This window comes from Ursus arctos, unplaced genomic scaffold (genome assembly GCF_023065955.2).
Source record: "Ursus arctos isolate Adak ecotype North America unplaced genomic scaffold, UrsArc2.0 scaffold_17, whole genome shotgun sequence".
NCBI classification, from domain to species: Eukaryota; Metazoa; Chordata; class Mammalia; order Carnivora; family Ursidae; genus Ursus; species Ursus arctos.
The window spans coordinates 29374805-29402393 of NW_026622841.1; the positions used below are offsets into that span (position 1 = coordinate 29374805).

Sequence of the window (27589 nt, forward strand, 5' to 3'; positions counted from 1 at the left end):
TAATAATACATTGAATAAGTGATTCTAGTTTAATTTGCGATTGAGATAACTTGAGATTTTGGCTCAAGAGAATCATTGTGAGTCCATCTGTGACTTTCAACCTTCATGATCATGGGTGCGTTATTTTACTTATTTTGTTAGATGAGCCAGTATATGTGAATGCACATGTACTGCAAAGTGCTATACAAATTCAAGTAACTTTATTGCTGAGAGTATGTGCTCTCATTTAAAAGTCAAGACTTGCATTCAGGACCATTCAGTACTATTTATTAGGAGAGCACTTAAGCCATATTCTGAGTGGAAATTACTTGAAAATCAGCTTTTGAGGAAAAAATAACTGAGAAGGAGAATACCTGTTCTTATGACTTTGTAAATGGGGTGGAGAAGTGACTATAAATTTATTTCACCGATGCTTTCTAACTTGGCATTTATGTTATTTGGTAACTGCCTGATTGCGTATTTATTTAAAATACTGGGCTATTTGCTGCTGCTTCAGTCTTATGATTAAGCCTGATGGTTGGGTTCATTCTTGGACCAAACACTGAGTGATTAAGGGCCAAATCTAGTGGCACACACTGTACCACTAGCTGCCTCTTCACCAACCTCCTCTCTGATTCCTCATTTCCAACCCATTTCCAGAATTTCATATAAAACTTCTTCTCTGGTGGTAGCCTGCCCCGAAGCTTTCTCCTCTGAGTCTGCACCTGACCTAGGAAAAGAAACTCAACGATGAAAACAAGGGACATGATCTGCTGTGGTTTGGGTTTGCCCAAGAGCTTGTAGGGTCAAAAGAAAATCAGGTGGGTTTCAAGTCTGATCATCCAAATTAGTGTTCTAGAAGCCAGGAGATCATTGCAGGATCTCAGCTGTTGCAGGGAAGGGAAGAGGCGGCAAAGAATAGAAGCAGGGTTGATCATTCAGATGATTTTCCCAACCGGGATTCTTACGTGACATGAGGGAGTGGAGGAGAAACAACGGTCAACTCTCCTTGGACATACTTCTGCAAGTTTACTTTGTATTTTGTCTATGTTTCAGCCTTGCAGGAATTGGATCAAATGTAAGATTTCTTAACATTCACAGATGTAAACTTAATTCTCTTCTTTCTTTAATCTTCTTTTTCCCCAGGAAGAAATGTCCTTTGACTCTGTCAGTTTCTGCTCTTTGGAGACTCTCCTTTAGGACCTCAAACAAAAGGCACTTCCACCCTCACACTGAGCATATATGCCCTTGTCCTCTTGTCACTTGGAGCATTGGGTATTATATGCAATTGATGAATCACTAAACACTACCTCTGGAACAAGTAATACACTATATGTTAATTAAATTGACTTTAAATAAAAAAATTTGAAGAAGAGAGGATAAGATAAACCATCCTACCATGGGAAATATGTCCCAACTATTAGTGGATTTATATTAAAAAAAAAATCACTGAGGGCAATTCTTAACCCAAAAGGAAGAATCTAGGAGAAAAGCAAAAACAAAAACAGGAGCTAGTTTTGTGGAGAATGGGAGCCTCTTGCTGTCCTTCAAATCAATCTTCCTCTGAAGCATTTGCTTGTTTAGATATAAAACCGGCTTTATGAGAAAACAAGCGTTTTAGCACTGAGATGATCCTAAGCACAGATGTTTAATTCATTTTATTTGAGAAACCATTCCTGCTTCTCCTAGTATACACAAAGAAAAGAATAAACTATCAAGCACACTCATTTACATAATCTGTTCAGTTTAAAATGATAATTAGTTAGTCCCAGGCTAGAATGTACAACTCAGCAGGCAAAAGTAATTTTAAAATCATTAGGCTTATATATCACGGTCAAGAGGTCAGCACACTAGAATTTCATTAGGCAATAAGGAAAAGCACTTCCAGTTCCTACATCTTTGCTCTGTGCCCTTCTTCAGAAGAGGAAATTGGAAAATACTATGGGACAAGGAATCCATTTCTACCAATTACTTTCGGAAAGAAAGTAAAATTGGTGACCCAGTGATTCTGATTTTAAGCGGAAACCTTGATCAGCTTCGATTCATTTAATGGTCCTGGTAAGGAAAAAGCTCCAGCACACTATCATCAAAGACATTTATTACAAGCCTATCTATGATTGGATCAGGATTTGTTCCTTATCTTCCCTCAAATTCTCAGATCACCTATTGTTTTACACTTATAGGGCATTCAGCCAAGATGTACAGAGTGATAGGGAAGACCCCTGAGTTTTACTTTCTAACAGAAGCTCTGTTTCTAGCTCCAGATGATTAGCAAACTTCCTGTCTTTAGTTCCGGTAGATTTTGAGTCTATACATTTTATAGATCCAAAGTTTAATAATCTTCCACTATTCTATCAAGTTCAGTGAATGGGCAGTGTATAATTCCCCCTCAGCCCTTTATAGAGGCTCTCCTCCTGGAATATTCCTCAACAACCAAGTGAAGTTTTTATTGAAAGAGTTCTCACTGGCATCCATTTACGTGAATCAAGTGAAACCATTACTAGGTTGACCATGTTAGAGTGGAGAGTAGTATACGCTGCTCTTTCCAACGATTGCTGTGAAGAGAAAACATTTGACCAGGCAACACCAAACGAAAATGTTTTATCAGCCTACACTGGCAGTTGCTTTTGTAAGTCAGAAACTATACCAATAGCTCTGCCATAAAAACTCGTGTTTTTACCTTTACAGATAGTAACTTTATCAGCTTGCTCCTTAAGGAAGGGATGGCTGAGTAGGTACAGCTGGCAAGGCACTGTCTCTGAGTTCTGCCCGTGAGTATCACGTGATGGGGCATTGTAGAATACCAAGAAGGAAAGCTGGGCAGCTCTGAAGCCTCTTACAAATTCTCTCTCTTCGGTTGTTTCTAGAAATTTTAATTTTCCCCCTTTCCTCATGTGTTACTCTTTTTTTTGTTTGTCATTTAAATATGGCTTTATTCCATTTTATTTATTTTTTAATTCCTACCATTGGTTTTTAAGCCCATCTAATTTTATATTTAATTTTTTCACTTCAATTTTGCAATATTTTTATTTTCTGGTCCTTTAATTCTTTTAATTATACTGTATTTTTTGTTTTTACTACTTTTATTTATTTTCATTTTAATTACTTTTTAATTCACACGTCCTTACCTCCCACAACATTTACATTGTTTCTTATAGTTTTCCTAGTTTCCTTAAGTTTGATTGCTCTTTTCACCGATTTTTTAAGAAGCATATATAGGAAGATGGTATTGGTTTGAGAAAGTCCAGTCCAACAACAGAGTCAGGGGGGCTTTCTCCTTGACCTTTAGCTGCTACCATATGCTGCCCAGTACTGGAAGCCATACCTGAGCTCTTCTCCTCTTCCTCAGAATACCTCCTTGCTAAGCTCTGTCTAGCAACACAGGAAACACATGAGTCAACCCTCCAACAAGGACTAATTATCCCTGTATAGGTAGCATAATTTTACTTCTGTGAAGGTATTACTTCCTGTCAGCTTAGACAGTCTAGACCTGATATCCGAGGGGATGTGTGTTTTCTAAAATTAAGGTTATCTTTTACTTCTATAATCTTAGTTTTTAAAACTGCTTTAAGAGTTGTGATCTGTTATTCATTATTCAAAAAAAGAAAAAAGGTAAGTCTTCCTCAGAGAAGTGCCTTCTTTGCTCTCTCTCCCATCCTCTTCTGCCAGGACTGATTTTTCTAAAGAATCAGAACTGGAGCTCCAGGGATGGGCTGTGTAAGGAGAACAGTGAAGTTGCTGGCTCTGATCCGTCTCTAGTATACTTACTTCCACATCCCTAAAGATCTCCTCCAACCATCCAGGCAGGGCGTCCGGGCACTTCTCTGTGCTCACAACCAATAGACCATGGTGAAAGGTGTACTCAAAATAGGCAAAAGCTGTGCTCCTGTTGTCAGAACCCCCATTTTTCCAGGACTTATTATACTCTCTTCCTGCACGGGAGAGCAGAGCGTAAGGAGAAGGATGCTCATCGTACTTCGAGAACACAGATTTCGTTTTTGGGAAACATGATGAGACCGAGGCAAGGTTTTTTCAGTCTTCTGTTTGTTTCCCACGGGAGAGCAGGATTCTATGAATCTTCAGGCTCTAGGACATGATGACAATTCCCTTGACTTTCCACATTTCTCTCCTTGGGATTGATGTTAAGTCTCCTTTCAAGATACCACCCTGGGTCAGTTCTCATTCTGTGAAGGGTCTTGACCCATTATTGTCTAAGCTGGCTGATTGATTGTTTTACATTAACTCAACAAATTAAATTCTTTTAATTATCTTGTTAATTTCTGCCAAAATGAAGGGCTACATGTCAACTGTTCTAAAACTAGGGTTACTACTTTAAATGGAAGCCTCTAATCATGTAATTGGATGGTAACTGAGAAATCCACTGGCAAATTAAACAAGTCACCTTAAGTAGATATTTTGCAAATATATAATTTTTAAGGATGCTTCCAGTAATGTTCAAGATAATATATTTATTCTATTGGCATACAACTGTGAGGTTTATTTTAATGACTGCTGTAAGTGTTGGATAATAATTGCACTAAATATTTCCTAAGCTATTTTTAGGATTGATGAATATACATGTAAAATATATTAAATATTGACAAACCACTCTCCAAAGTGGCTGTAATAATTTATGATATTGCTAGCAGTCTCAGAGTTCCTCATCAACATATATCCTTATCAACATTTGGCATGTCAAACTTCTTCCCTTTTTTTTCTTAATCTGTGGAGATAAAAAGGTATTTCATTGTTGTTTTATTTTACATTTTTCTTACTACTTATGGATTGGAAATCTTTGTATGTTGAGTGACCATTACATTTTCTCTTGCCTACTCATAGCCTATAGCTAATTTCTATTGTGTTCTATTTGTTTGCTTTCCACAGAGTGTGAAAATTCTTTTTATATTTTTCCCAAAAATGAATCCCTTATTTACTTTATGCTTCAAATATTTTTACCTAGTTTTTTACTTATCCTTTGATTTTTACCTTGTTGGAGCCCTTTGCTATAAAGAGGTGTTTGATTTTTAAACAAAAATGTCTCTTATTTTATATATGATTTTTGCCTTTTAAGTCTGATTTGAGATCTTTGACTACCCTGAGGTTTTAAAGTCAGCCTCTTATAATTTCTGTGTTTTAATTTTTCTTCTTGGATCTTTAATCCATTTGATGTTTGTTTTGTATGTGATTCAGTGAAGGAATCTTGGGCTATTTTTTTTTTTTTCCAAATGGCAAGTCAATTGTCTCAAGACTCTTTGTTAAAACTTTGTCCTTTTCCCCAACAATTTCTAATACCTCTTCTAAAGGGCTTAATCTCATGACCCTGAGTTCATGACCTGAGCCAAAACCAAGAGTCAGAGGCTTAAACAACTGTACCACCCGAGCACCCCTGTTCCTGTATTCTATTACAATAACAGATGTCCTAATGTTGGAACAAACCTAACTACTCTCGCGTTTCAGTTCTGGCCATATCACTTCTGTGTGAGTAGAAGTGCTACTCGGAGAAGCTACTTGATACCTCTACATTTTAGCTTTTTCTTTTGTAAAATGGATATAAAAGAGTGCCTACCTCATTGTGTGTGTGTGTGTGTGTGTGTGTGTGTGTGTGTGTGTGTAAATTTTTTAAGAAAAATATAAAATCCTGACTTTCATACGAAAATGAAATGAACAGGCATCAATAATTTAATTAATGAGGGACTCATCAAGGTGTCACAATTGATTCAAAGGAGAATTAAAAGTATCACACATATAGGCAATAAGCAATATTGAAATAAATTTACAAAGATATGCCAACTTATATGCCACAGGGCAATAATAAATTGTATTCCACAACACACAAATATTTGCATTTCTATACTCAAGAATTATTTGCATTAAATCAGTTTTCTATAATTTTTAGAGCTGTGAAATAGCTCAAAGACAATGAAAGACACAGAGAGTCTATAGAATCAGATAAGCCCAGAGGATGTGCTGGATAATCACGAGTTTTCAAATGAACAATATCTTTTTGTTTCATTTAAAAATCCTAATTTTCCCTAGAGAGTGTTGTGAATTAATATATATAGATATAAACTATATACTGTGTACATAAAATTCAGTCATTATAGCTGTTACTGTCATTGATATTATTTTATATACTAGTCAAGTTGGTTTATTCATACCTTAGCATTTTTATATCTATATGCTTAAGTAAATTGGGCTATAATTTTCTATGGAATGCCTTATTTATATATTTTTAATCAAATATATTCTAGCCAACATTATATGTTAATATACCAGTGGTGTATACTTGGAGGATGTTTTAAGGAACATTGATTCAAGGAATTACTCCTTTAAGAAAAATTTCTATTTGGTCCTAGTACTAGAAATATTTGGTATTCATTGAGCAGTCGTTTAATATCTATCTTAAAGACACTCATGTGGCTGGCTGGCCATGTCTCCTTGTTTGCACTGTCTACTAAAAGGTTAGAGCTCAATTCATAATCCACCTCTAGCTTATATTGAAGAGATTATGGAAAGAATTTGGCTTCCTGCACTTTTCTTACTGTTTTCTTTGCCCCATTTTCTCCATATAATATTTGTTTTGTCTTGATGAATTATGTGTATTTATGGAAATTGCTTTGACCAATTAAAAAAAAAACTGGTGACCATTATTTTTCATTAAATTGAGAAACATAAGTTTAACTAAATCATCAAGTTATTTGACTAAACAGAATTATTAATTCAGTAAAAATTGTAGAACTGGTTATGTGTGCAAAATGTCAAATTCCTGCAATTATTGAAATTGATGAGAATGGTCCAATCCAATATTTTTCCTTTTAGCCTGTAAATGGAAGTTAATTCAGCTTCATGTACATGGCCCTCTGAACGTGACCTTCTATCAGACGCAGACATAACTTTTTGAAATTCTACAAATAAAGCAGTGATATTATGTGGTCTACATTTTTCTTTTCTCACAATTTTTCTCCTTAGTTCTTTCTTCCTATAATGAAAAAGAAAAAAAAAACAGGATTTAAACTAGCTTTAGCAAGAGATTCGCCTAGGAGAATAATTTGATATGAATATCATTATTAAAATCCCACTGCTTCAAATGGATTTTTAGATTAATATATCTGCAGAGATATAAAATTATCTGATTTATAACTATGCATTATTAGATCTGAAATGTCAGTTATTATCTCCTCAGCTTAATACTTAGATTACCATATAATTTTATGCATCTTTGAGAAAAAAGGTTGAAAAGTAGCATGGATATGAATCTTCTGTCTACTGTTACAGTTGGAAATGTAGTGTCAAGAATAGCTGTGAATATCGCCCCCTCATATTGACTTAATTCCAAGCAAGAAGGGACAATGGAGTGAAAGCACATATCTTCATAAGTCATTCCTTGTTTATGACTATTCTTTGTTACAGTCTAATTGACTTCCTGTGTTACGACCCCGTCCCCGTTCTTACACTTTTAAATAGTGAATGTACGAAATTAAACCAAGAGGATTTAACCAACTCCACTTTCACTTCCATCAGTGTGTGGCATTCAAAATTAACAAGGTCCTACACGTTGAAAGAGAGAAATGGAAGTTCAAATCTTTCTTCCAAAGTCCTAAACTTGTGAATCTAGAAGCCATTGGTAATAGTAAAATTGATCTTTTTTTGTGATTTATTAACAAGTTATTTTGATATAAATAAAGAAGTGAATGGAAGCTATATGAAGATGAACCAAAAGACCTCATCTGAAAAGACAATGATTGATGTTATCATCAAATTTTACAAAATGTAGTTAGATTGAACACATGCTTGTTCACCAACCCCCACCACGCAGCACCCCCATACTAGAGTGGGAAACAGGTAAGGCAAAGAATAGGCTTCAATCCCAGCTCTGTCTCTTGCCCACTTTGTGAATTTGGCTCTGTGAATTCACCTTCAGTTTCCTTCTTCATTAAACATGGATATCTACCTCAAACATTTGCTGTGAACATTAAATAAGTTATAGATGTAAAAAGTCCTGGTATAGTATCCATGCATAATAGGCAATAAATTACACATTGTTTTTACTATTATTTTTTTCCAATCCACTTCTCTTTTTACTATTAGTGAACTGAAGTGTACAGAGGGAAGTTGCCAGCCTCACACATAAGCATATTAGGCAGATCTTAGAAGAAGCTTGATCATATGACTCTCCTACAATGCTATTTCCACCAAATATGCTTTTTATCCTAACAATTATTTAATTGCCTAATATTTGTTTCTATAGTCTTACCAGTGTTTCACACAAAGTAGGCATTTGACAAATGCCCGTGGGATTTAAATGTATGGACAACAAGTTCATTTTTCTCTGGCTGATTTTTCATCCAAGCTGTGTAAGGGGAAAGCCTAAATATCTGTCAGGGATTAGTTATTTGCTGTGTTCACTTCCATAATTCTGAAGCAAATGCGTGAGACGTTTTTTGATACATGCCCTTACAGTTGAATTTGATGAGTTCTGCAGTTTTATTTTGTAAAGTAGTACAGTTGAGGGAGCATTCCTAGAGCTTTTTCTTTCTTTCTTTCTTTTTTTTTTTTTTTAAGATTTTATTTATTTATTTGACAGAGAGACAGCCAGTGAGAGAGGGAACACAAGCAGGGAGAGTGGGAGAGGAAGAAGCAGGCTCCCAGCGGAGGAGCCCGATGTGGGACTCGATCCCGGATGCAGGGATCACGCCCTGAGCCGAAGGCAGACGCTTAAGGACTGCGCTACCCAGGCGCCCCTAGAGCTTTTTCTGATGAAAGATCAAAGTATTGTTTGTCCTAACCTGTCAAAAAGCAGACTTCAGAGTTGTCTGATTTGAAGTTATCAATACATCTGGCCTAGCAGGACCTCTATAGGATCTAGATGCCATATTGTGGCCATTCTGATGTGGATTTCTTTGCCACAGATGGGCTTCCCACAATAGCCTTCTCTGGTAGTCTCAGCAGTGGGTATCAATCAGCTTCTTCCCTGTGTTTGAACTGTGCTGCCAAGAGTAAATGCCTGCCTTGCCAATTTTATTGTGGTTGTTATTCTCTTTGGATGTTGGCCAATGTTTTGCATTTTGAATTTCATGTGGATGCTTTTTAAGCTGTGAATTCCCAATTCTTTTTCTCAAATTGCTGCATATGCCCTTACGTAGGCATAGTACTTTGTGCTTTTTACTGCGGTCTCAAAGACATGGTATCATTGTTGTCTTAAAAATGCAGAATGAAAATTTTATTAGTACACCTCTTTAGCAAGAGAGCAGCAGACCTACAGTTGAAGGAAGTTTCTGTGGATCAGAGTTGTTAGAGCAGAGCTTATAATTCGTACAATTTACAGAATATTCCTTGTAGGTATGGAAGCCTTGAAAGGAATGGGAAACAACTCTTAGTTCTAGTGAATTTATTCTTCAGTTGGAGATTAAACAGTTTCAAACACAAATGCAATCACGAAATAAAAATACATTATTTTTAAAAAGATTTTATTTATTTGAGAGAGAAAGAGAGCATGAGTTGGGGGAAGGAGCCAGAGGGAGAGGGAGAAGCAGACTCCCCACTGAGCAGGGAGTCTGATACAGGCCTCAAACCCAGGACCCTGGGATCATGACCTGAGGGGAAGTCAGTTGCTTTAGTGACTGAGCCACGCAGGTGTTCCAAAATAAAAATACTTTAACAAGAAAACAGTATGCTTTACAATTTAAGTATACGCGCGTGCACGCACGTGTGCACACACAGACACACACACACATAGATGGTATTGGCCAACGGTTCATATCTCCAATGGCTGTACATGCTGTCTCCTCTGGATTTAGCTTTCTTTCCTGCCTTACTTAATTCCTACTGAATTTCTCCCCTCGCAAGTCTTTTTTGACCTCATTGATTAGACCAATCCTTCCTACCGCCTATTTTAAGTTGCTGTATTTTCAGTGGCCACACTTAACATAGCTTCTATTTCACATTTATTTGTGTAATTATTTGACAAATGTCTTCTTTCTCCATAGGATTCGAAGCTCTGGGAGCTTAGGGACGGTGTTTGATACTCTTGTAATACAGTGCTTTTCATAGTGTTGTGCACAAAGTGTGTAATCAGTATTTGCTGAAGTAATTCATGAATCTTCCCTGCCTGGCTGAGTGTTTCTGGAAGGACAAGCAATGAAGGGTTCCTGAATGTGCTCCACAATTGGCTGTGAAGTAAGGTTTTGTAACCTTGGCACTATTGACATTTTAGGCCAGATCATTTTTTGTTGTGCTATCCTGTGCCTGGTAAGATGCTTAGCATCATTCCTGGGATCTAGCCACTAGAAGTTAGTAGCATTTCCCTCACTACCCACTCCCCCTCTCCTGGCCCCCCTCCCCCGGCCCCCCTCCCCCCACCCAGTCTTGACAACCATAAATGTCTCCACATGTAGCCAAATACCCCCTGGGGGCAAAATCCTCCCTGGTTGACAACCATTGCTTTAAAGTAATAATTACAGCCTATTTCACCATTTTCACAGCATGAATTGTCTACTTTATCAAAATTATTATAGTCATGTAAATCTACCTTGTACCATCCTTAGGCCATTGTTTAAGGTGGTATTTTTGTTCATTGCTCCTTCTTCCTCATTGACTTCAGTCCCTCAGATCCTCTTTCTACAGAGCCTGGTTCCAATTTCCATCAGTTACGTGAAGCTTTCTCTATCAGTCAGGGTCCTAACAGGAAACAGAGGACCCACTCAAAAAAGATAAAAGGACTATATGCAAGGGTAGGCAAAGTTGTAGTCAAGAAAAAAAATGTATACGTATGGTATCCCATAGTTGTTAAGATCCTAATGATGTGGTTTTGGAATATAGGTGAGGTTTGGTGGTGTGGGGTCTGGAGCCAATGACCAAGAAAGAATTCTTGAGACATCTTTGGTTGAAGAAAAAAAAGAAAAAGGTGGTTTTTATTAAAGCCCAGGGACAGGACCTGGGGGCTGAAAGAGCTGCTGCACCAGCATTGGAGGGGGGGGGGGGGGCATGGCTGATTATATACTTGGGAGTTTGGGATAGGGAAAAAGGGAGGTTTCAAGAGAACTTTCATATGCTAAAGAGGACCTACAAGATACCAGAGGCCTTGCCATTGTGGAGTTAAGGTTGTTTTTCCCTCTAGTAAAGCAATAACCTTAAGACAGTTGGGTGCTTCCTGGAAGAGTATCACACATATCCCACCCAGGAGTAGGAGCGTGGGGAGAGGCTGCAGGGTGTCAGCTTATGCTTTGTCTTCAGCTAGCCTTGTGTTCCCTCATCACTAAGACCTGACAGAATAGAGAGCAGGAGTGGTTAACAAAACCAGGAAGAAAGGGCACCATATGACAGGCTCTGTGCCTCTCAGTAGAGGGTCTGAGGCAAACCAAGGTGACCCTTTAAGGAGGAAGCCAGGAAAATAAATAGTCTGATATTACCCTTCCTCACATCAATCACTTCCATGGTTCCCCACTGGCTGAATCCTACTGAAAATTAGAGTAAGAAAGCCTTGAAAGCCCCTGTGGATCAAACTTTTGTAGAGATCAGAGTGCAGAAGATAGTGTGAAGCTGGAGACACAAATGGAAGACTATTCAGCCCACCTTTTCTCTCTACCTTCGTAAACAAAACAGAATAGCCTTGAGCATTTATAACATATAATTTGTATTATTCCTGTGAAATTAACTTCTGTGGTACAACAGCTCTTCCTTAATTGCCTTGATTTGTTTTTTAAAACAAATCCTCCCTTGTTTATGTGTTAGCACACAATGAGAGTGATTCTGAACATCTTTAAAAGCAGGGACTGTGTTTTAGTGCCTTCTCTTGGACACAGTCGATTACTAGAGACAAGTTTTAAAACTGTAATATTATTGTTACCATTTACATTAGTTTTGATTTCTAAGTGGAAAGCATGACAAGTACAAACATCTCTTTCTTGTTCTCTTCTAATCTTGACCAACTTCCTAAAGCAAAATGTCCCTTCTTGTCACTTTTTTCTTCCCACATGTTTTTTTTTTTTGGTTTTTATTTACATTTCAGTTAACATACAGTATATTAGTGTCAAGTGTACAATATAGTGATTCAACGCTTTCATACAACACTCAGTGTCCTCTTAATCCCCATCACCTATTTCACCCATCCCTCGCCACCTCCCCTCTGGTGACCATCATTGTTCTCTATAGTTAAGAGCCTGTTCCTTGGTTTGCCTCTCCTTCCCCCGCCCTTTGATCATTTTTTGTTTCTTAAATTCCACATATGAGTGAAATCATATGGTATTTGTCTTTCTCTGACTGACTATGTCATTGAGGGTAATACTCTCTAGCTCCACCCACATTGTTGCAAATGGTTGTCACTTCTTGTTTACCGTTTAACCCCACTGTAATTAGTATGCCACTTTCTTCACGGCACTGAATTTTGGTCTGATATTAGTCTGTATCAGTAGATGTGCCATTTCATTTTCCTATCAGAATCTCCTGCATTATTTGATAATGATGACATTGTCCTTTCCTTAAAACTGTCTTTTACCAGTTTCTAGGACAATGAATTTTTTCCTCCTAATTCTCTGACCATTTCTTCTACTTTGTCCCATTTTCTCTATGAGCTCTCTAAATGGTAGTGTTCTCTATGTTCATTTCTCTTTTTGCTCTGAATATTCTTCCTAGGTAATACTGTGTATTACTCATTGATATAAATTATACCTACGTACTCATAGTCCCTCCCTGTGTATCTTCAAGCATCATCATGTGATGTCCCAGAGGCCGTCAAACTAAATTTTTCCAAAATTAAACTTAGTGTTCTTTCCCAAAGTAGCATTTCATCCTGGTTTCTCTGTGTCAAATGACAGCAATGCTGTCTACCTCAGAATCATCAAAAACCTCAGAATAATCCTAGCTAATATCCTACCCAGCTTCCCTTTCTAATTAACCATAGTTAATCCTTTATAAATCTATGTAGTTTATTTTCTAAATAACTTTTTCAGTTCTGTTTGCTGTATCTCATCCTTCATGTAATGTGCTTTAGATGAAACCCCAGGTCTCTGTGCATTATCTATTATCAGAATCTCCTGTCTTTTGTGTGCTCTACGTAAGAACTGGTTGGAATCTGTTCTGTCCGTCCAAGCCCAGGGATTTGAAATAGTTCTCGAAAAGTCAACAATACTAAGTTAGTCAAAAGTGGTGAGAAAATGTCAATAGCTCCCAGTTAGATCACAAAAAAGTCAGTAGGTGGAGAGACAGAATGCAAACATGAAGTCCGAAGAGAAACAAAGATGATCAACCAAGAGAGAGCCAAGAGTCGAGAACAAGAGGGAGACTTGTATAAAACAAGATGTAGATGATAGCAGGATTAATATTCAAAGTATTTTAAAATCTATATAGTTTTGGCACCCACCTACCAAAAAGGACGCTGGCCATAGACTTAGAGCAAGATCCTGTAGATTGAGAAAGTTTTGGGATGCCAAAGAGAGACTAATATGAGTGGAACAGCAAGTGGAGGGCTCTACTGGGGCTCAAGGTAGAGGTTTTCTGCCATCTGGTATGGAATTAGTACAGCTTAACTATAATTTGGCTGTATGTCAGCCCTGGGAGAAAGTGAAGGATGAATGGGTAAAATATCAACAGAGTGACTGCATCCCATAATGAACTACCAGGTCCCTGCATATGCTGTGTTTAATAAAATCTATATGGTTGAGATAGATTATAACTTGCTAATGAATGTCTGTCCCCTAATGGTACCTTGTTCCCATTCACTCTTCTATATTGCCACTGTGGTGTTTTGAAATAGAGATGCTATCATAGCACTCTGCTGCTTAAACCTTTCTAGAGCTCTCTAGCTTCTCAATGGTCTTGTTTTAATCACATTTGTATAAGCTCCCACTTTTTCTCAACTTGCACTTTACAGTTTGTTAATACTGCACAGTTATGAATTCTTTAAGTATATCAGGCTTGCACATTCTTTTGCTCCTTTGCTTTTGCTGTTCCTGCTTCCTGGAACATCCCACAGGTACTCATGTAGGAGACTCCTACTCGTCCTTCAAGAAGCTTAAACTGTCCTCTAATCCTAACAAGGTTTCTCTGACTCCTGCATCCTTCATTTGTGAATGAATTTATGTGCCCTCTTTTCCTTGACTGCCAACGAATGAATGAATGAACATATGCCCTCTCATGCATTATTTTTGTAAGAACCCTCAGAATTTGCCATGACTGCCAACGAATGAATGAATGAACATATGCCCTCTCATGCATTATTTTTGTAAGAACCCTCAGAATTTGCCATGAGGTTAAACTGCATCGTTTCTGCCTCACATTAGACATTCTGTTTCTGTTCAAGGTCAGGGTCCTGATGATATTCATCTTCAGATCTCTAGCTTTGAGCATAGTGTCTGATACTTAAAAGGTAGTGAACAAATGAATGAATGAATGAATGTTCTTCCAAAGCTAAACTACAGGTGAATGCCAGTGGTATAATAAAAATGCAGTTGAATACTCAGGTTGGAGTCACATAGAAAGCACCCAATTTCACTAAACTGTTCAAGTAATTTGGATAAAAAATTCGTGACCCAAATTGTCATTTTTGGTGTGTGTGTGTGTGTGTGTACAAGTTGGTTTGTATTTTGTACCTATTGCTTTTTGTTGGTGGTGTTTTACTGAATTCTCTGTTGAATGAACTTAACTGGTAGATGGAATTGGGTGATGAGTTCAGTCATATCAGTGGTACGTGTTAGCAAAATCACTGTTTTCCTATGTAATATAAAATAGGAACTCCATCTTTTAAGACCTGGGGATAATATGAACAGGGTGAATTAATTCATATATGTAAAGTACAATGAGTTATGCATAAGGGTGTGCATTAAAAACAGTTAATAAAAGCCCACCGTGTGGAGAATACAACATCATAAAGACAGGCTTGCTTTAGAAGAAGAAAGACAAAATCATATCTAAAATAATAAAGATTTAACAAGATATTCTTTGGAAATAAACACTTCTATGAATTGCAGTATTTTCTATGTTTGACATATTGTTTACATGCTAGTCCAAATATCTGGTGATTTCTAATGAAACGGAGCTAAGGGGCTTCAGCATCAAGTGTTAGAATACAAATGCAAGGATTGTAGCATTTATGTTGTTTTTGCATAATCCTATGACATGCTGAATACAAATTTGGTAACTCTCATGATTTTGGATGCTACCAGTTCCTTTTCAGTTATATCATCGTATCATATAATGCAGAAAGAGAAACACTTGTTTTGTGTAAAAATATCCCACTTTTGCTCACAAACTGAATTTCTTACCATCTCTGTCTTCATTTGTAATTTGTTTTCTTGAACAAATGATTTTTTGATCTAACATTTGTACATCAGTGATAGGGCTTTTTGTCCTCTTCTCAATTCTGTGCAGTGTTTTCATCACATTTAACACTTGAAATATAAATGAGAAATGGGAAAATACTTTATTCAATATTTATGAGCCTTCTGGTGACTGAATTTTTCTCCATTCCAATTCTTTTGACATAGAACACCCCTTCATTGTTGACTGAGTGCACTGCCTTTATTGCGTCGCTGTTTTCTCACATTGCTCCCAAATGCTGCTGTATTTTAGTCCAGATGCTCCATAATGTGCCCCATGCTATCTACCCAACTATATTGACCATGTCTTCCACGGATCCACTTTTCACTACAATTAGTGATGTGCTTACAGTGTTCTTTGCTTATTCCTTACGCTTTGCCCGTGCTCCTTGACATCCTCAGCTAAGTGAATGTGATCTATTGCTGCTTGCAGCAACCACTCCGAATCCAACCGAACCTTCAAAGATGAACGTTAGACACCAAGACCTCCACACAGATTTATTCCATGATTGTGTTACCCAAAGAGTGCACTCTTTTCTCAATATTTACATATACAAAAAAAATAGCACCATACACTCTACCATTTAAAAGTCTAATTGCTTCATGTGTGAATTCTGTCCCCACATTTCGTAGGAGAAAAGGATCATCTTTTACAATTTTAAAATGTTTCTCATAGTACCATTTGTAATGCATAGTAGAAACAGGCAAAAGTAGTATTACAAAGTTCCCCTATGGATCTAGCTTGCCTAATTTTGCCTATTCTGAGCATCAGTATTTTGACTGTGTATATCTGGTAATGGGTAGCCAATTCATTTTGACTGATGAGCTAACGCATGTTTACACCATACTTTATAGTTTTTAAAAGAAGTTTCACATATAGTATCTCATTTTATCTTAACTGAGCAGATTAAGCAGATGTTTCATTAATAATAGTGATTACAGTTTTCAATAAAAACTCATGAAGTATCAAAATAACATGACTAATATATTTCTTTAACATGTACTCTAGTATAAATGTAAGCTTTATATTTAAATTATTCATGTTATATATTATTTTAAAAAATGTAGCACAGAAAATATAAAAATTTCCATATTAACCATGATAATGGTTATTATAAATGGCTAATTATTGAATGCTTGCTTTGTGTATGCACTCCACTAGATACTTTATTATATCTTATACTCACAACGGTCCTGAAAGATAGGATTCTTACTATTTTATCTATAAAGAAATTGAGGTTCAGACAATCTGGCCTGTCTCAGGTCATATAATTATTACTTGGCCAATGAAAATTTCAAGCCCAGATATACCATTGGTTCCAAAATCTTCCCTCTTTCCCCTGGACTAAGCTCCATCTCTCAATCCCCCTTTAAAGATAAGTAACATAAAAAAACCCAATGCAGACAGATTTTGAATTTTAACCAGTTTTACTTCCATTATATTGCAATTGCCTTCAAATCTATGCTAATCTGTTATTTTAAACTCCTTTAGTACATATCATAATTATGACATCTAATAAATGTTAACCTTTTGATGGAAGTAATTTCAAACCTACATGAACATTATCCAATTAATTATTCAAAGACATTGTTGGATAATAATTGTGAAACTAATTATTATAGATCAAACTGGTCACAAAATGGATTTTCTTTTCCATTATGCCAACAAAACTCTGCAGATCTAATCCATTGTCTTTCATTCTGCGAAACCACTTAAGTAGATGAAAAGTATTAAAAGAGAATAAACTTTGAGAACATCGTGATCAAATGATCAATTTAGCTTCAACGGAATTGTGAATGTTTTGCCTACCAAGTGAGTTCAGACCTGTTAAAAATGCTGATGTAATTCTAACAGATTTTCTCTCTACCAATCCTGCATGCTGCCTGGCTGAGTCTAAAAATGCCATTTTCTGAGCTACTCGGGAATTGTGTTCAGGCTGTATCTGGGCTCTGATTTCAGCTTGACCAAGTTTGAATAGGAAGATCAGTCTAGCTCTTTTCTCTCTTTTACTTCAGAGACAGATTGTAGTCTGAGGAAACTAAACAAATGTTTTACTAAAATCCAGATTTTTGTTATCTGAAGCGTGGTCATCAGACCATCAGTATAGCACCCTCTGGGAGTTTGCCGGCAACGAAAAGAAGGCAACTCATTAAACACCTTCAAAACAAAATATTGAGTATATAAAAATAGTCTTCAGTAAAAATTCTTCATTCACTTTGACTACTCAATTAACTGCTATTGAATTCTTAGAAGTTTATATATGCAAAATGAAAGTTGCTCACTGCGTTTTTATACTTCCTCTTTTGCTCCATGCCATAAAGTCACTTAGCTTTTTTTTTTTTTTTTTTTTTTAAAGATTTTATTTATTTCACAGAGAGAGAGGCAGGGAGAGAGGGAACACAAGCAGGGGGAGCAGGAGAGGGAGAAGCAGGCTTCCTGCTGAGCAGGGAGCCCAATGTGGAGCTCCATGCTGGGCTCAATCCCAGAACACTGGGATCATGACCTGAGCCGAAGGCAGATGCTTAATGACTGAGCCACCCAGGCTCCCCTAAAGTCACTTAGCTTTTAAGTAGACCAAAATCGACTGTAACATGAACCTAACCTCAGGATCCACTATTCCTTGAGGTGGTCATGCAAATAAAACAGAATATCCTTTAAAAACAATATAGATATCCATTGGAAACTTAAATTTAAAAATTTGTTGTTAAACTTGTGAACAAACTAAAAGGTTTACAGACTCCATATTTTGAGAAATATTCCCTGTATGATTGGAGCATTACAACTATTTGAAGGTTTTTTAGAATGGATTCATCTCTGGGAGGGTTAAATATAAGTCACAAACTCTCTAGAATAGATCATTCTTTCAGATATGCAATCAGCATGAAAAACCCAAGAGACTTGCATTAATCCTCCCTTTCTTCATTTCTTTTCCTCTCTCCCTCCTTCCATAAAAATGCATTAGAGATCTTGTTAAAAGTCAAGTATTGTGCTAGGCCCTAAGGATGCAAAATAAGGAAGATATACATCCTGTCTTTGAGAAGGTAAAGAGTTTAGGCATGGAATAGTCATAATCAAACATTCACCATGTTACATGACAAATATAACAAAGTAAAGAGATAGATGCATTCTAACAATTCCTCCCAAGGCAAATATATCATTCAAGATGACATAGTTCATGCTGAAAATGTTTCTCTAATTTCAGTGAGTTAAAACAACAAAATTTATTTTTTTATTCACACTCTTGTCAATTTTGGGTTGGTTGGCAGAAAGTTCTACTTCATGTGATCCTTGCTAAGGGGCCCAAGTTGAGGGAAGCTCCTTATTTGGATGTCCATAGCTCTCAAGGCAGGAATATGGGAATATAAAGACTTATACACAGTTTTAAAAACTTCTCATATCTTATTGGTCAAAACCTGTCACATGGCCACAACTAACTTTAAAGGCGACCTATATATACACAATCCTACTGTGTCCTAGAAAATAGAAATAGTTGAATAGCATTAATAATGTCCACACAAGAGACTTGTGTCGCTCCTATCTAATGCAGCGCACTCCTCTGCGTACTTCTACATCTCTGGGGTTTCTTCTGCTTGCAGGTATCCTCTTTATGTACTTACAGGTCCAGGACTTCCATATTTGTATAGAAATGTTCAATACTGGGGTGCCTGGGTGGTTCAGTCAGTTAAACCTCTAACTTTGGCTCAGGTCATGATCTCAGGGTCCTGGGATCAAGCCCCGTGTAGGGCTCCCTGCTCAGCAGGGAGTCTGCTGCTTCCTCACCCTCTGCCCCTCCTCACTCGTGCACGCTCTCTCTCTCTCTCAAATAAATAAAATCGAAGAAATGTTCAATACTTACAAGTCCCTCATACTTTACCTGATGCTTGCTTGCCATTAAATATGAGTCCCTGCATTCTTTGGGTAATTATTTTTCTATAACATTTGTTGATTTTTTTCCTCCCCACTTTATATATGTTCTCTTGATATTTTGTGCCTGTCAGTGATCATAAATCCAAAATTCTAGTACCTTACCCTGTGTTTCAAATGAATCATTCAATTCTCATTATATTGTTCAACTAAACGTGGTGATTTGTAGATTTCTAGATAGTATTTATTTTTATCTACTGGCTATTTATCACTTTCTCACTTTACCAGCTATTTTAAAATTTATCTCTTTTACCCTCCCCCCCCAAAGACAAAAATTTTCAGGCCCCATTACTAAGGAGATTAAACACAAAGTTTAATCATTTGATTGTACATAACTTTTCAATTCTTGCTAGATCTTTTAGCCTGGGTTACATTCCTAGATAGTTACATTGTCCTTTGTGGCCTCAAGTATTCGTAGGATCCTTCAATTTTAGTTCAGCACTTTATTTTCTGGCTGTGGCCCTGCGTAACAATTTCTGCTTTAGATATCCTTGCACATAGTTGTCTTCTACAAATATGCCTTCAATGTGAACAGTTTGTAAACTCTGACAGTTTCTGTTACTGGTGATATGATCCTATCATTTAATACTCAGTGGGAAACCATAGATAATGCTGCAACTGGTCAAGAATCAAGGCAGCATTGGAGATTGTGTTTTGTTTTTTTGTTTTGTTTTGGTTTTTTTTGTTCTTTTTTTTGTCTGTGCTAATCATCCCATTCTAGACTTTCTATTTTGTCTGCATGGTCTATATGATCTGAATGACAGATGACATCTCAGGGATTGATAAGAAATAAAAAATAATAATATCCGAGTATTGGAAGAGGGTTTGGGGTTATCTATTCTAACTTCATACCCAAAGTCTAAAATTTCCTGCATATTCGTAAAGTTGAAGGGAATGAGTCTGGCCTTCCAGACTGGGAAAATGGAATAGACTAAAGCAAAGCTATCTCTCTTGGGGAGATAACACTTGGGAAGACGTATCTGAAGTTTTAGGATTCAAATTAAGAGAGCAGGCAATACTAGGAAGCTGAAACTGGAAAGCTAGTGTGGGTCACACTGTTTAAAGGCCATGCAAAGGGAATAGTTTAGATTTCATACCTTAAGATTTGGGAGCTTCATACTGGAGTTAGTGAGACGGCATTAAAAGTTTCATGTGGAGGAGGTGCTTTGAATTTTAGCTCCTGGCCTCCTCTTAAAGAAATCAAAGAATTTTTCTCAGGAGTAAAGAGACTTAATGTCATAGGTAGGGCTTTTTAAAGGGAAAGCTGTTATTTATAGTAGAGTCTATGAGGTTCTTTGCTTGAGATTAATGGACTGGTCATTGCAGAGAATGGCCTCTCCATTTCTAGGTAGTTGAATGCAGATGACCTAATAGTTCTCTTTCATCTTGGATTTTTTATGGTACTGATTACATTAATTAGGAGAAGATACTGTATAATGAAGCTCGTCAGGAAAAAAAAATTAATAGGTTACCTTAATAAGTTTTTTCTGTGATTTGTGTTGCTGATATGAACAGCAATTATCCAGCTAAGTAATGAGCCACTAATGAGCATGTCTTTCTTAGATTGTGTTGCAAGTTCACTGGAGGAGTTTAACTATAAAGGCTAGCAATGATTTCTTTTCCATAGGTAAGTAATCTTGACAGGAGTATTTGTAATAACCCACAACAATGAATCCCATTATTTATTAGTATGACCCCAAATCATACCTTCTTAAATATTACCCTACAGTTCTTTAATTCTCTGCCTTTCTCTTTAGACAGTTACTTTATTACATGCAGATTCATGTAAAACATTTTTCAGGGCTGGTAATAATTAGTTGTACAAAGTAGGCATACAGGTGAGATTGAAAAGGTTGAACATTTATCCCAATGGATGAGATATACAAGATTTTATTTAGAACTGTCTCTTGATAACTAAGTAAATAATTCAATATGGCTTTGAAAATTCATTTGAAATTTTCTAGTTTCATGGCTCAAAATGAAGCTTTGTTTGATGAAAATCCATGTAACATATGATTGAGTAGCTTAGTGTGATGGAGAGGAAATAACACAGGGATTTAGGAGATTTGAATTTAAGTAATTTAAGTCTACCTCTAGTTAGAGAATTTTGGTCAAGTCTTTTAATCTTGTCATCCCTACTTTTTTCATTTGAATAAATAATTTGCTTCATTTTCTCAAAATTTATTTCTAGTACTAAAACGTTATGACCCAGATTATTTTCATAGCATAATAAAATCAGAATTTTTAAACATTGTATTTCATGTTTCTGCTATCTTTGTTACCTATCATATAATGTGATGAGTACATATGACCTTAATTTTTTGTTTTGCCTGTCCTATTTCACCAGTATTGTAAAATCCTTGAAAACGAGGTTAAATCTAATACAAATTTCCCCCAATGTAAACACATTCTAAATTAAGTCCTCTTATTGGAATGGTACTAATATAAAGTTTGGGAAAGCCAGCTCATTTTTGCAAACCTTAAGAGGCTAAAATTTCTGGCAGTATCCATATCATTTTACATTTAGTAACTAGTACTGGTAGAGAACTCATCTAAATAGAAGAGTAGAATTGTAGTTTGGTTATTGCTAGAGTTGTTCACAACTACTTACTGAGTCCAGCCTTTGGTGAATTTTTACACATAGTGATGGTTTATATCTCCTACATTCTTTCACATATTTACAAAGTAAGGCCAAAGTAGTTTTATGAAGAAACTATACTAAGCACAGATGATTTAATTTTTAGTTTAATCCAACTTTCAGTTGGTAGCCCCCTTTTCCTCTTGCTCCCCAAGAAAAGATACTAAATCCTTTTCTTTCCTTTTTAGCCAGCTTTCTGATTCATATGACGTGTAGTTAATTAAAACATAGATTTTAGTTTTTTTAATCATGGCATCTATGTTGAAAAAGGATATAGAACTATCCTTTCTCTTTAGAGAAGAAACAATAGCTCTTCCCTTTAGTGATTATGTACTACAAAATCATGACTTTACACGTCCTTTATGTGTGTTCTTTGCATGAGTGTACTTTCCTATGAAGTACATCATTTTCCAGATTCTCTTGATGTGTTGTAACAGAATGCAGACCCCAAAGCATGCTAAAGAGCCGGCATCTGTGAGGTAGGACGCTGTGTCAATACTCTACTCCTTCCCGGCAGTGACTCAGTGTCTTCAGTTAGCTCATTCAACACTGAGGTGAGGGGATAGATGCTAAATGATTTTGCTTTTGCTCATTGAGCAAAACAACCTTGAGAGATGCCATGCTAAGCCTTCCAGATAGTCATTAAGCCTTTGTTCATATTTATTCCAGCATACTGAAAATCCTGACTATACGGCCACCTGACAGCTCAGTAAGTCTGCTGGGTTCTTCCTAACACATCACCCACATATGCTAAAAGAACCAGTCCTGAATCTTTTTTCATTTCTCTATAAGCCAGTATAATCAAAAATCCTACCTTAACATCTTTAGCATCGATTGTTCCTTCTACCAACACCTGCTGAAGCTTCCAAGCAAACTCACATCTAATTTATTTTATTTCAGATGAGATATGCACTCACTTTGTATTAAAATAATCTTGTCTCTTTAGCCTTTGTGCTTTTAAGGGACAGTAGTTTTTATAATAGCAAAAGCACAAGGACTGGAAATAGTTTTTATTTATTTTTTATTCTGACTTAGTATCTATGATACAGTTTTCAGACACCATGTTTTTCTTTTTTTCAGATACCAGGTTTAAATTAGCAGCAGTGTTCTCAGAACATGAATGCTTTATTCAAGGCTGTCTAAAACTATAAAATGTCATAACCCATTCTAAAAAACAGAATTGCTTAAGGACTGTGTCTTATCAAGAAAATTCTAAGGAAGAAATGACCTACCCATAATAAAAGGGTCTTTTATTGTTGTTTCTTTTTTAATTTAAGGTAACAAACTTATACATTGAAAACTTAGAGACATATAATTTAAAAAATCAATACCACAGGGATAATAAATCAAAACAAAAATGTAATTATATATGAACAATTGTGACCCATATAAGGTATTTTTAAAGCCATACACTCCCCATAAACATATCATAGGAATCATCCTTCAAAATTATTGTGATAAAAAGTTATTTCCTTCAAAAGAAAAATAATTCTTTTCACATGCTGAGCCTAGAAATTCCTATTTACAATGAAGCGTTTTGCATTTCCTCAGTATTGCTTAATTATGCCTCCTCTATTAGGGGAGGACTGAAAATTTTATATGGCATTCGCAAATTCAGGAGTCATTTACTTAAATCAAGTAAATTTAGGGTTAATTTCTTTGCAAAATGTTAATCTAGAATAGTTGCAGTCAAAACACAAACCACAGACCCCTGAGGCCCTACAAATGGAAACTATTTTCATAATAATACTAAGTTGCTACTAGCCTCTTTACTATGATGCTGTTGGCTCTTTAGCAAAAATCAAGGCAGTGGTACTGAATTGCATTAGTAGTCCTTGTATTCTTCATGGCCATGCGGTCCAAAAGAAAAAAAAAGGAAAAAAGAAAGCCAGCTTCACTTAAAAATACCCTTGCTAAGTCAGTAAAAATTATGAATTTTTTTGAATCTCCTCCCTTGAGTACATGTCTTTTTAAAAGTATTTTATCGATGAAATAGAAAGTCCACAAAAGACACTTCTGTGGCACAGAGAAGCCCAATAGTAGTTGCAGCTTCTCTACGTAAAGATTTCTCTCATGAGCTTGGCCATGATATTAATAAATATGATTTCTTTGATATTATAAAATCAATGTGTTAACATTTGGAAGATCAGCATTGCTCAGTGAACCAATATTTTCCAAATGATCGATACAGGAGGTTACAAAATCAGGCATGAGTAAAAAATCTATTCAAAATGTAAGATAGAAAAATCAATTTAAATGTAAGAAGGTACAAGCCATTCACTCAGTTTCAGTCTTTATGGCACAAGGAACTGTTAGTTATTGTTTTGGTATGATAGCAAACAACAATATCCACCATTACCCAGAAAGTCTCTTCAAATACTCCTTCCTTTTGCAACTTCATAAGCCCAGACCGTCTGCATGTACTACCCAAAACAATATATTCTACCATATTAAATGAAAAACCAAATATCAGAATTCAACTTTCTTATATTTGTCCTGAGACAAGATTTGTAGAAAGGTAACACAATGCCATTCGTCTCACAAACGTTTTGTTTTGGAAAAAAGCCCTTTTAATAAAAAAGTTATGGTAACAAACAATGATTTATCATTGTTATTTTTAAATGAATTAATAAATATAATTAAAATTCTTAGTTTAACATCTAAAATGGTACATATCAGCAGGTAGGATTCATATAAACCATTAGAAGCCACTGATCTAGAAATTTAGTCTCAGATTTTGATATACAAAGAAAGGCGTTTTCGTTTTGTTCTTGGTTTTGCTTTTGCTGTTAAAAGTGGTAAAGATTGCCTTAATAACCTTTACTCCTCTCCATTAATAATCTTCCATCTCCCATGTCCTCAAACTGCACACCCTAGCTCATATTCTCTTTTCCTAATTAGGACATAGCTAGAAAAACAGAATGACAAGAGTACAGGTTTTCAAATTCATCCTACCTGGAAATTAAAATGGGAGTTAGAGACTATCAGCTTTGGTCAGGTGGTGATGATAAGGAGTCTCAAACAAGTAGAGACAGTTGGCTTGGGTCACAGTGGGCTGGGATAGGGAACACCTACTTTGAGGACCAAGGCCATAAGTTAATCAAATGTATTTTGTTAGATACGGATGAAAGGTTGGGGATACATAGAAGATAGTTATCTTCAATTTCCTAAGAATATAGATCCTAATCCACGTTGGGATGTATGTTCCTTCTTCTCCAATTTATATTTGATAGGTATATTGTTGGCCTAGAAATGCTGATGTATTTGTAAAAAGCTCCCCTGGGACATCCTGTCTTTAAAAGTTTATTTTCATATTTTTGATATCTAACCCACCATCTGTGACTCCATACTTCAATTATTACTGTAATTCTTCACCTATAACTGGCTTGATTCACTTGCTAGTCAGAATGCCTTAAGCCCCTTCGGCTCATGGTTTCTTTTTAGATCTGAATGTAATAAAAGTTGTGACGTTAACAGACTGTTTTAAAGCAGCATGATGCCTCAAAACTTACCTGTACTCTGTCCTATTCAGGGTCCAGTCCTATTCTAGCCAAGAATCAGATTCTATTTCTTAAAACGGAAACATCTCTGAAAAGTAATTAAAAGAGTTCTTGCTGAAATTGGATTTTTAAAATGAATGCTTCCATTTTTATCAGAGCAATGTTGTTTGCAAAATGCTTTATAGGACTATTAATAAGCACCTTGGGCAGCAAATAATATCAGGTTGAAATGTACCAAAACATGTATTAATTGCCCCATAAAACATGCTCTGTTGTGTCTTATTGCTTAAATCAGGTGGAGTTGCCAAGGCAACTCTTGCATCCTACAATGCCACTCTGGCTAAAAGCGGGCATAGGAAATTCCATGCTCCACTTACAGAAAGGCTAACAGAAAAGCTGCACAGAAATGAAGAGTTCTCATTGTTTACACTCGACTGCAAATACACTCACACTGACACAAAGTATTCAGTTACAAACAACATTAGATGGGAACAAAACAGGTCAGATACCAGCTATTTTCAATGAACCTTTGAAACTGACAGCAAAGGCTTTCCATATGGGCACTAAAGTCACGATGCATGAGCATGAACATATTCTCTTAACTTTCCAGTACGTTCCCAGTGCATGAAAAAAGCGATCGATCTTTTGTTTCAAGTGAGAGTCTAAGCATGATCCACCTTTGGGTGTCTGAACTATTGCCTCATTATTTATTCATGCATTGTTTTTCTTTATTAAGTGCAAAGTGCCTTGATAGTGGCAGAAGGTGGCTACTTTTTGATTCTAAAGTCTAGAAGCTTTACTAGAGTAAGGAGGTTCCTGAGGGTCATGCTTGCTAGCTCTTATCACAACTGTGAAGAAAAATCTTGTGGCTGAACAGCAGGGGGATTTATTCTAGTTCATGCCATGATCTGATGTAGGTTGAGCAACTCTGTTGGGTGGCTTTTTTCCAAGTAGTGACTCAAGGACTAGGCTTCTTCCACCTTGCGAAGCTGTCCTCTTTAACACAGTATCTATAGTTGCTGCAGAGAGTAAGAAAATGTGTGATTACACAGATGGTTTTATGGTAGAAGTACAGTCAGTTTCACTTTGTGTGTGTGTGTGTGTGTGTGTGTGTGTGTGATTCTTCATCCAGTGACCTATGCACCAAAAAAGATGTTATAGACCTCTTGTCACATCCCATATAGTGACAGAATACAAACTGAATAATCCAATAGACTTTACCATTCAGTAAAGGGAACAAATGAGAAATATAGCAGTCACCTCTCCTTAGTAGTTCTGAAGCTGAGTTTGACAGTTATTTTAAAGGACTCCCTACCAGGAGTCAAGGTGGGTTACCTAATCTATAATACCTGATCTTAATCTCTGATTTGAGCATTGGGAAACATACTGTCTTCAGGGCCTATATAGACCTAAAAGCTGATTCTTGTCCGTGAAACGTTGGGAGCTGAAAGCTCAATTTTAAGTGTTGAATAGTCAGCCATGTTTAAATTGAGTGTATGGTTTCTTTGAAAATGCACTTCCCAGAAAAAGCTATTAAACTTCTGATCGATGTGCTTTTGTAACTACTCTCAATATTCTTTGCAAGATACAACTTTTAAATCTAATTTATTTGCTTTTTTATACTGTGTCTCTTTCTATGCTGGCAGCCACATTAGAGATGTCCTCTATAATAACAGAGATAGCTGTAACCTAACCTGGTCTCTCCTGAATCACTTTACTCAACCGAGAACTTTAATTGGCCCATTGCTACACAGAACATTTACAGAATTCTGTATCTATTTAGATAGATAGTACTGTCTGATGTTGTACTTACCAGTTACATATGGCTCCTGAACATCCAGGTGTAGCTAGTACAAACTGAGATGTGATGTACATGCTGGATTTTGAAGTCTTAGTATGAAAAAGTGTAAAATAAAAATAACATTTTTATATTGATTGCATGTTGAAATAATAGTTCATAAAAATTTTTAAAAGACATATTTTTTTTCACCAGGTTCTTTTTACCTTTTAAATATGGCTTAGTAGCCATATTTCCTAGTGAAAATTTTAAATTACCCATGTGACTCATATTTCTATTTGAAAATAATGGTCTAGAAGCAATTGTCCAAGTAAGGTACCATTTTTCTGGATTGCCTACGTTCTCTTTCATATCTTTTTGAAACTAGACAATTATTTCTTAGAACCCCTTGCCAAGCACAGACAATAAAACCCAACACATAAGGCTAACGTTTTTATT

The 27589-nt window shown here is 36.2% G+C and overlaps 1 protein-coding gene and 1 long non-coding RNA gene across 2 annotated transcripts in view; one reads left to right on the forward strand and one right to left on the reverse strand.

Moving 5' to 3' along the window:
* The window catches only part of RIT2 (Ras like without CAAX 2), a 348360-nt gene that overhangs the window by 256334 nt on the left and 64437 nt on the right, over positions 1 to 27589 (forward strand). The window lies entirely within an intron of this gene.
* Positions 6734 to 27589, reverse strand: part of LOC123000873 (uncharacterized) — a 356107-nt gene continuing 335251 nt past the window's right edge. Inside the window, exon 4 of the long non-coding RNA XR_008959701.1 lies at positions 6734 to 6958. This is a non-coding gene — a long non-coding RNA (uncharacterized LOC123000873). The remainder of the gene's footprint in view (positions 6959 to 27589) is intronic.